General features: G+C 42.5%; 1 non-coding gene across 1 annotated transcript; it reads right to left on the reverse strand.

The window, feature by feature from the left end:
- Positions 1 to 4,287: 4,287 nt before the first annotated feature.
- On the reverse strand, positions 4,288 to 4,425 carry LOC119920452. Its single transcript, XR_005448197.1, has one exon. It is a non-coding gene; the product is annotated as a small nucleolar RNA SNORA7 (small nucleolar RNA).
- Between the last annotated feature and the right edge of the window lie 4,017 nt (positions 4,426 to 8,442).

Consider the following 8,442-nt stretch of genomic DNA (forward strand, 5'->3'; position numbering starts at 1 on the left):
GTGCAATCCCCCCCGCCAATTGCCCCCATGGAAACATTAAGCAGGTGGGTAGAAGAGACGATGCTTTGAATTAATTCAAGTCTAAATAGGTATACTGACCCTTATTCTTTAACTGGTGTCCCAGACCATCCCACCTTACTTTCCACACCTGCTTCCAACCTCCCTTTTATTTTGACTCAGTTCCCAAATTAGGCTCAAACAAAGTCCCTATTTCCAGATGCCAATGAGCCAAGCGGTCTAGGTGATAGGTAATGGTTGTCAGTCATGCAAGGCACTGGAGTCTTCGGACACTGTAAGCCAATTCAGCAGAGCTACAGTGGAGACCCATACCTGAGGAATGTTTGCCTTTTGCATGCTTAGCTAGTTAGGGGTTATATGCCCATACATTTTTCAGTTTTTATTTTCCCAAACCCAAGCAGCTTCCAGCTTTTTGGATCCTAAACCTGTCGATGGCTGGAGGCTTCTAGCACCCTCCCAGTCTCTGAGCTCTAGGTTGTAGGTGGTTGATACTTAGTGAGCCCACTGAAGATCGACAAACTGCACACAGTATGCTGGACGTTAGGGGTAGCCTTGACTTGGAATGAAGCTGTAGCCAAATGCTGGGTGGTATAATCTTGGGGATAATTTTGAAAGGAGTGTAAATCTGAACTGCTGTAAACACGATAGGAGGAAGGAAGCTGAAGTAAAGCTGAACTTCAAATCTGGTGGGGGCTTGTAAACATAAATGGAATTTTTAAAAATCTGGCTTCTCATGTTACCCCACTGTTTCCAGCTTGTAACATCACCACCTATGAGATCATGGTATGCTGTCTGTTACTGCAGGGGGAGGTTACAGGGTGAGAAAACGGAGTGAGGAAAAAAGAGCAGTGTGTTCTTACTTGCATTGTTACAAAAAGCAGGATGTATGGAGGCTGAAAATTGATATATTAACCAGTCTAATGAATTTAAATAAATCGTCCCAATAGGATCCAGTGGGAGGGTATAGGGGCAGGCTCTGTCTAACTGCTCTTCTTGAAAATGATAAATATGAGGAGGTTTGACTCCTCAAAGAGCACTGCTATTCTTGGGGAAAAAAAATTTAAATCAATTTATAATATGATGTATGAAATGTATGTACAGGTGTATTTCATAACAAGGCAGAGAGTGGATGGGCATATTTATGGTGTCCCAGTGGAAAAACATGACATTTCTCATGACACAGGGGTATGTCAAGTTTGGTAAAGATAAATAACGCAATTCCAGACGGTTTAAATAAGCCTAGTGTATTGTACCAGCCTTCAGTAACACACTATATCTGGAGCCCAAACCCAGTGCATTCTTTCTATAACTATGAAAAATGTGGTAGCCAGTTATTTTCCCCTTTGGGAAGAAAATTTTACTGGACTTGTACCATCAGATACTTGAAAAATGAGATCTCCAAGCACCTCCATTGGAGTTTGGGGACAGTAACTCCCCAAATGAGTTGATGCAATAGGCAATGGCACATTTTTGGTGGCCTTCAGGCAGGAGACAGAGAGGTAAAGTGGGGAATGGCGGTAGAGGGCATGTGTTGTATATCTGGAGTGTTCTGGGACAGCTAACCTTTGGAATCATACCTTGCTACACTGTACTTGGAGACCAAGGTAATTCCTGAGAATAAGATGAAGGAGATCAGAGATGGTGAGACACTATCCCCTTAGTTTACAGTGCCCTTAGGTGATTGTCTGCTTAGCCAGTTCTCTATAGTAGTAGTCCTAATAGCATTTTTTAAGTATTCATGGGGTGCAGTGCACTATACGGAACACTGAAGTGAAAAACAAAGAAGTGACATGTTTCCTGCCATGGAGCTGGCACTCTATGTGAGGGAGACCACCAAAAAATGTTTACAAACAAATTAGTCAAATTAAATAAATGAACAATTGAATGAACAGTTATCCAAAAGTCATGAGGATGGGCATAACTAAGAGCTAGAGATGGCCGGTGGGTTAGTACAACTTGGGGTGCTGGGAAGTAATCAGGAAAAGCTTGGAGGTGGTGGGATTTTAAGAAGAATTTGAATGTGGGGAGAGTTTGGGGTCTTTTGGATTGGAGGAAGGAGGGAACTCCAAGCTGGGAGAACAGCATTTAGTGAGAGGATGGAGGTACAAGAGTGGTGCGAGAGGTTAACTTGGGAGAAATGAAGAGAGTGAGTTAAAGAATAGCAGTTAGAGTAGGTAATCAAGGTGGGGCAAGTTAGTGGTGAGTCTTAAAGTCAATTGTGAGGAGGTTTAATTTGTTCTAGAGTGATACAGGGAGCCAGTGGAGGGTTTTGAAGAGAGATGTGTGTGTATCAAGCGACACTACAAGAAGGTGATCTGTGCAGTGGCATGTATTATAGATTGGCCTGGGGAAAGGATAGTGGCAGAGAGACCAGCGAGGATGTTGACCCAATAATAATAATAATAATAATAATAATAATAATAGTGGTATTTGTTAAGTGCTTACTATGTGCTAGGCACTGTACTAAGTGCTGGGGTGGATACAAGCAAATAGGGTTGGACACAGTCCCTGTCCCATGTGAGGCTCAGTCTCAATCGCCATTTAACAGATGAGGAAACTGAGGCACAGAGAAGTGAAGTGTCTTGCCCAGGGTCACACAGCAGACAAGTGGCAGAATCAGGATTAGAACTCATGACCTTCTGACTCCCAGGCCCGTACTCTTTTCACTATGCTATGCTGCTTCTCTAGTTGTAATATGACCAGAACTTGTGCAAAGGTGATAGCTGTTTGGGGTGGAGCGGAAGGGCCAGAATCCTGGGCAGGGCAACCCCCTGATAACTCTCATCCCTCTCCCCACAAATCTCTTAGCTTAGTTCACCCCCTGCCATGGCCCCCATGGCTGTAGCAGCCGAAGCAGACATTGAGACTGGAGTGGAGACTAAAGGAGGGTCGACCTGGCCAACAGTCAAGAATGATATCAGACTGACATGGGCCAGGTGGTCAGCATTAGAACAGATTGACATGGTTCAGATGGACAGAGAACTGAGCAAAAGGAGCTGGTCCATCAGGTAAAGATATCACAGAGGAGGGCAAGTCAAATAGAGTGGGGTAGTCAAGCAGAAGTCAGGACCATAAACAATTAGGAGTTAGCAGAATTAGCAGTGTCATAGCAGTAGATATTTCCTACTTAAACTGTAAGCCACATGTGGGACCTAAATATCTTGTATCTACCCCAGCTCTTAATACAGTGCTTGACACATAGTAGGCACTTAACAAATACCCCTATTATTATTATTATTACTAGGCTCACAAGGAAACCTAACCCTAAGAACTCTTTATGGGGCTATAATGAGTTTATACATTTTGAGTATTAAAAATCTGACCTTATAAAATCAGTTCAAAAGAAAGTATAAAACATGCATATTTTACAACACAACCCATACTTTTTCTCTTCTTCCCATTAGCTTATCTTCTATTGCCTCATGCCCATCCTCCAACTGCCCCCTAGACAACTTCATATTTCTTCTTTCCCAATAAAATATTTTCCTCTGCAAGTTATGGTTCCTAGTTATAAATACATCTACTAATCACATAGTCCTTTCTTTATAAGTTGTCTCAGTTTCATAGCCTACACTATCCAAATGTTTTTTGTAACTTGCCATTCAGATATGGAGTACTGTATCATCAATCGTCATCATCAATGGTATTTATTGAGTGCTTACTGTGTGCTAGAGCACTGCACTAAGCCCTTGGGAGAGTACAATACAACATAGTAGATACATTCCCTGCCCACAATGAGCTTACAGTCAAGAGGGGGAGACATAAATGAATATGCATAAATGATTTATTATATGTAATTCATAAATATGTTTATTAAGTGCTCTGATGCTGAGTAAAGGGCGAATATCCTTCCCCTCCAACCTTTTACTTGGGCATATTTGGCCCATTGCCTCTGATTTTCATATTCTCTTACTGTTTTCCATGACTTGTCAGTCGTAGCCTATCATTTGTTTCATGCCTAGATTAATGTATTTCAATTAGCAAAAGTTTCTATGGTGTTCTTTTCTGTAAATGTTTCTCCTGTCATGGTCACCCAGTGGTAGGTCTTGTCTTATGCTGTCGAGTTGTCTCCGATCCATAGCGACACCACTGACACATCTCTTCCAGAACGCCCCACCTCCATCTGCAATTGTGCTGGTAGTGTATCCATAGAGTTTTCTTGGTTAAAATATGGTAATGTTTTACCATTGCCTCCTTCCACAAAGTGAACTTGAGTCTCCACCTTTGACTCTCTCCCCTGCCACTGCTGCCCAGCACGGATGAGTTTTGACTTATAGCAAATTGCATTCCACTTACTAGCCACTGTCCAAGCTAGGAATGGAATGGGTATGCCTCTGCTTGACTCTCCCTCCTGTAGTCGAGACTGGTAGAGTACTGGAAACTCTCCAGGTTCGCCCCTGAGAGGGTAATGTTAGGTCACAGACCCAATATTATTGTCTCCTTGAAAGAAAGGAAACGTTCACAAAAATAAATTTAAGCTTGAGATCAATCCTCAGTATTTCTCATTGAATTGTTGTTGTGGCATCTTCTTTGTCACAGCTGCTAGGCTCAACTGTTTCCCGTCAACCTTTCTGCTAGTCTCCCAGCTTCTTGTCTCTCCCCTCTCCAATCCTTACTTCACTCTGTTACCCAGATTATTTTTCTAAAACATGATTCTGAAAACATCTCTCCACTCCTCAAAAAGCTACAGTAGTTGCCCAGTCCTCTCTGCATCAAGTAGAAACTCCTGACCATTAGCTTTAATCAGTGAGTCAGTGGAATTTATTGAGTACTTACTGTGTGCAGAGCCCTGTACTAACTTCTGGGAGAGTACAATACAACAAAGATGGTAGACATGTTCCCTGCCTACAAGGTGCTTACAGTCTAGAGCAGGAGACAGACATTAAAATAAATTATAGATAGGGGAAATGGCAGAATATATGTACAAAAGTGCTGTGAGATTGTGAGTCCTGTGTGGGACAGAGAATGCATCTGACCTGATTATCTGATTATCTTACCTGATATAATATTAATAATAACAATAATAATAATAATGTTTTCACTAACAATTCGCATTACCAATATAGATTCTAGGTTGTGTGTAGGGCTTCCTTCATGCAGGCTGCTAAATTGCCCTGTTTTCTTCAGAGTTATTAGTTCATAACACTAGGGTGTCGCTGCAAAGAAGTTCACGGTCACTTACGTCGTTCTTTAAGTGTGCAGCCTTGGGGCTCATTAACCAATCAATCATTTGTATTTATTGAGTTCTTACTATGTGCAGAGTACTGTACTAAGCACTTGGGAGAGTACACTACAACAGAATTAGCAGACACTTTCCCTGCCATTAACTGCATATAGAACTTTCAGTGAAGTTTTAGGCTATTAAGTGGTAGTTTCCCAGAGGATCAGATGCATATTCCATCATCTAAATCCCTTGTGGCATCCTCCAACATAGCTATATTGAATAAAATGAACCATCAGGATCAACTACACAGTCCTGCTTTACCCCACTGTTGATGGGGAATGTATCCCCACCCTCAGCACTTAAGAATATAACATATATATTCAATCAATCAGTCATATGTATTGAGCACTTACTGTGCCAATCATCTAGTACATTATTCAGCTATTGCATTCTGGCTTACTCAAGCTACTATTTGTGTTATCCTTGTTCTTCCTCCTTCTTTGACTACTTATAAAAAAATGGTGTCTGCCTCTCCCATTAGATTGTGGGGAATTTGTTTTTGACCTCCATTTTACTCTCCCCAAAGCTTAGTACAGTGCACTGCACACAGGTGCTCAATAAATACTATCGTTCAATTGGAATGGCTCAGACAAGGTGATCCCAGCTCTGAAACTGCCAGTCAATCCTGGAACAACTTTCAATTTTGGTGAACTCTTAATAATGATAATAGTGGTGTTTAAGCACTTACTATATGCCAAGCATTATACTAAGAGCTGGGGTCTTGTCTTATGCCGCCTGGGTAGATAGAAGATAATCAGTTTGACACAGTCCCTCTCCCTCCTGGGACTCACAGTCCAAGTAGGAGTGAAAACAGGTATTGAATTCCACTTTACAGTTGAGGTAACTGAAGCCTAGAGAAGTTCATTGACTCGCCCAAGGTTGTACAGCAGGCAAGTGGCAGAGCCAGAATTAGGAAACAAAGTTTCTGACTCCCAAGCCCGTGCTCTTTCTACTAGGCCATGCAGAACTTCTCAGGACAGCCAGATTTACTAAGCAACTGAAGTTGAATGCTTTTGTAAGGTCCCTGAAAGCTTTATCCATGTCTTAGTGCTTCTCCCTACACTTTGGTATCAGATGAGCTGAAATGCCACTCTGTGGTCTGAAGCCACATTGTAATTCCAGGAGCGTGAGATCAACAATGTTCGTCAGTAGCTGATCCAAAAGAGCTGTTGTGCAGATCTTGCCAAAAATGGAGAGCTGTGAGATGCCACTGTAGTTGCCAGTCTGATCTTTCACATTTCTTGCTGAATACAGCTATGATGATGTCATCTTTGAGATCCTGTGACATCTCCTCAATATTCCAAATGTTGAGCTTGTGTGAGTGTACTTCCTCCATGCTTGTAGATTTCAGCAGATCCAGGTGCTTTGTTATTTTTCATGGCTCTCACTGCAGTGACAACTCAGCAGTTGGAACAAGTGTCATGTTTTGGGGTATTGGTGGGTTTCCTATGCTTAATAGGGCCTTACTGTCATTAGTAGAAGGGAGTACTCAAGAGAATATTGAAGTGCTGTTGCTGTCTCCCAAACTAAATCAAACTACAAAGATGTATCTGAATATAAACATTATACCCATATAACCTAATGGGTAAATTCAGTGGTCATGGCATCCTTTTCCTGAGACACCTGTGAAGTCTGAGTGGCAGCATGGTGTAGTGTATAGAGCTCAGGCCTTGGAGTCAGAAGGGCCCGGCTTCTAAACTCAGCTCCGCCCCTTGTCTGCTGTCTAACCTTGGGCAAATCACTTCTCTGTCTCAGTTACCTCATATGTAAAATAAGGATTAAGATTGCAAGCCCCATCTGGGACATGGACTGTGTCCAGTCTGTTTATTTTGTATCTACCTCAGAGTTTGGTGCAGTTAAGCACTTAATGAATAACATTAAAAAAAAAAGGCAGGCTGGGCATTACAGTAAGTGTCTGCTATTCTTGCAGAAGGTCATGTGGAGGTTTTGCCATAAGTTTCTAACATGATGATATTCACTAAAACCTCCACATTCCAAGGACTGACAATTAAAGGCCCAAGGTAGTTGAAAATGTTTCTTGGATTCATTCACCTCTTTACAAATCCCAAAAGGCATTTGGATAAGGTGACACTTTCATCATCATCATCATAAACAATAATAGCATGTATTGGGAACCTATGTACAGGGGGCTAAGTGATTGGGAGAGTGCAAAATAGATGAAACACCTCTTGCTTACAGTCTAGTGGGGGAGCTGGACAGTTCAATTACAGACAGGAGGAGCAATAGTGAATGTGAGGTGTGTACATAAATTCACCAGGGGCTGTGGTGATTTAGGTGCTTAGGTGGAGTAGAAATGCTGAAGGGCTTGTAGGGAGACAGGGGGATGATCAGAAATTAACTGGGGAAGGCTTCCTTCTCCTGGATGATGGGGAGAGCTGTGGTCTGGCAATTAGGAAGTGGGAGGGTGCTTCCAGCAGAGGAGAGAGAGTGGACAGGAGGTCGCTGGCTGGAGAGGCGAGAATGAAGCTCAGTGAGTTGGAAGGCCTAAGGAAAACAAAGAGCATGAGCTGGATGTAGTGGATGTAGTGGAACTAGCCCATGGGGGGGTTTGCCTACACCCTGGGGCTATGTTGTGGACCCAGAGGTTTCTAGCTTCCATTCCACCTCCCTACTCCTGTCTTTGGAGACACAAGTACAGGGTAGAGTGACCATACTGGCTCATACCCTATTTCTCTGCATCTCCCACTTTCCTCATAGAAGTCACACTCAGTAGCGTGCGTTGGGAAACCAGGGGTGAGGGATATAAAACCAGTTCCCCTGCCCAAGAAACCAGGGTGTTCTGTCACTGAGGGTGTGTATTCTGAATGAAGGGGAGAGGACAATGCTGAAGCACTGTATGCAAGCCTGGTTGCCATATTTTAGGAATGACCTAATTGAGCTGGAGATGGTGCAGAGTTAGGCAACCAAGATGATTGGAGGGATAGAGAAGCTTCCGTCTGAAACTAGATTAAATGTTATGACTCTTGAGTGTGGAAAGGATGAAGATTGAGAGGGAATATGGTTGAACTTAACAAAATCATGAAGGGTGAAGAACAGGGAAAGAAGGAATTATTCACCAAATACCTCAAAGTCAAGGTGAAGGTAAACCCGTTGAAGCTTCAGGATGGCAAGTTTAAAAGCCAAACAAATAAACACTTCTTTACACAGTGAGTTGTAAGCATATGGATTTTTGTTACCTC

This window comes from Tachyglossus aculeatus, chromosome X1, assembly GCF_015852505.1.
Source record: "Tachyglossus aculeatus isolate mTacAcu1 chromosome X1, mTacAcu1.pri, whole genome shotgun sequence".
NCBI lineage: Eukaryota > Metazoa > Chordata > Mammalia > Monotremata > Tachyglossidae > Tachyglossus > Tachyglossus aculeatus.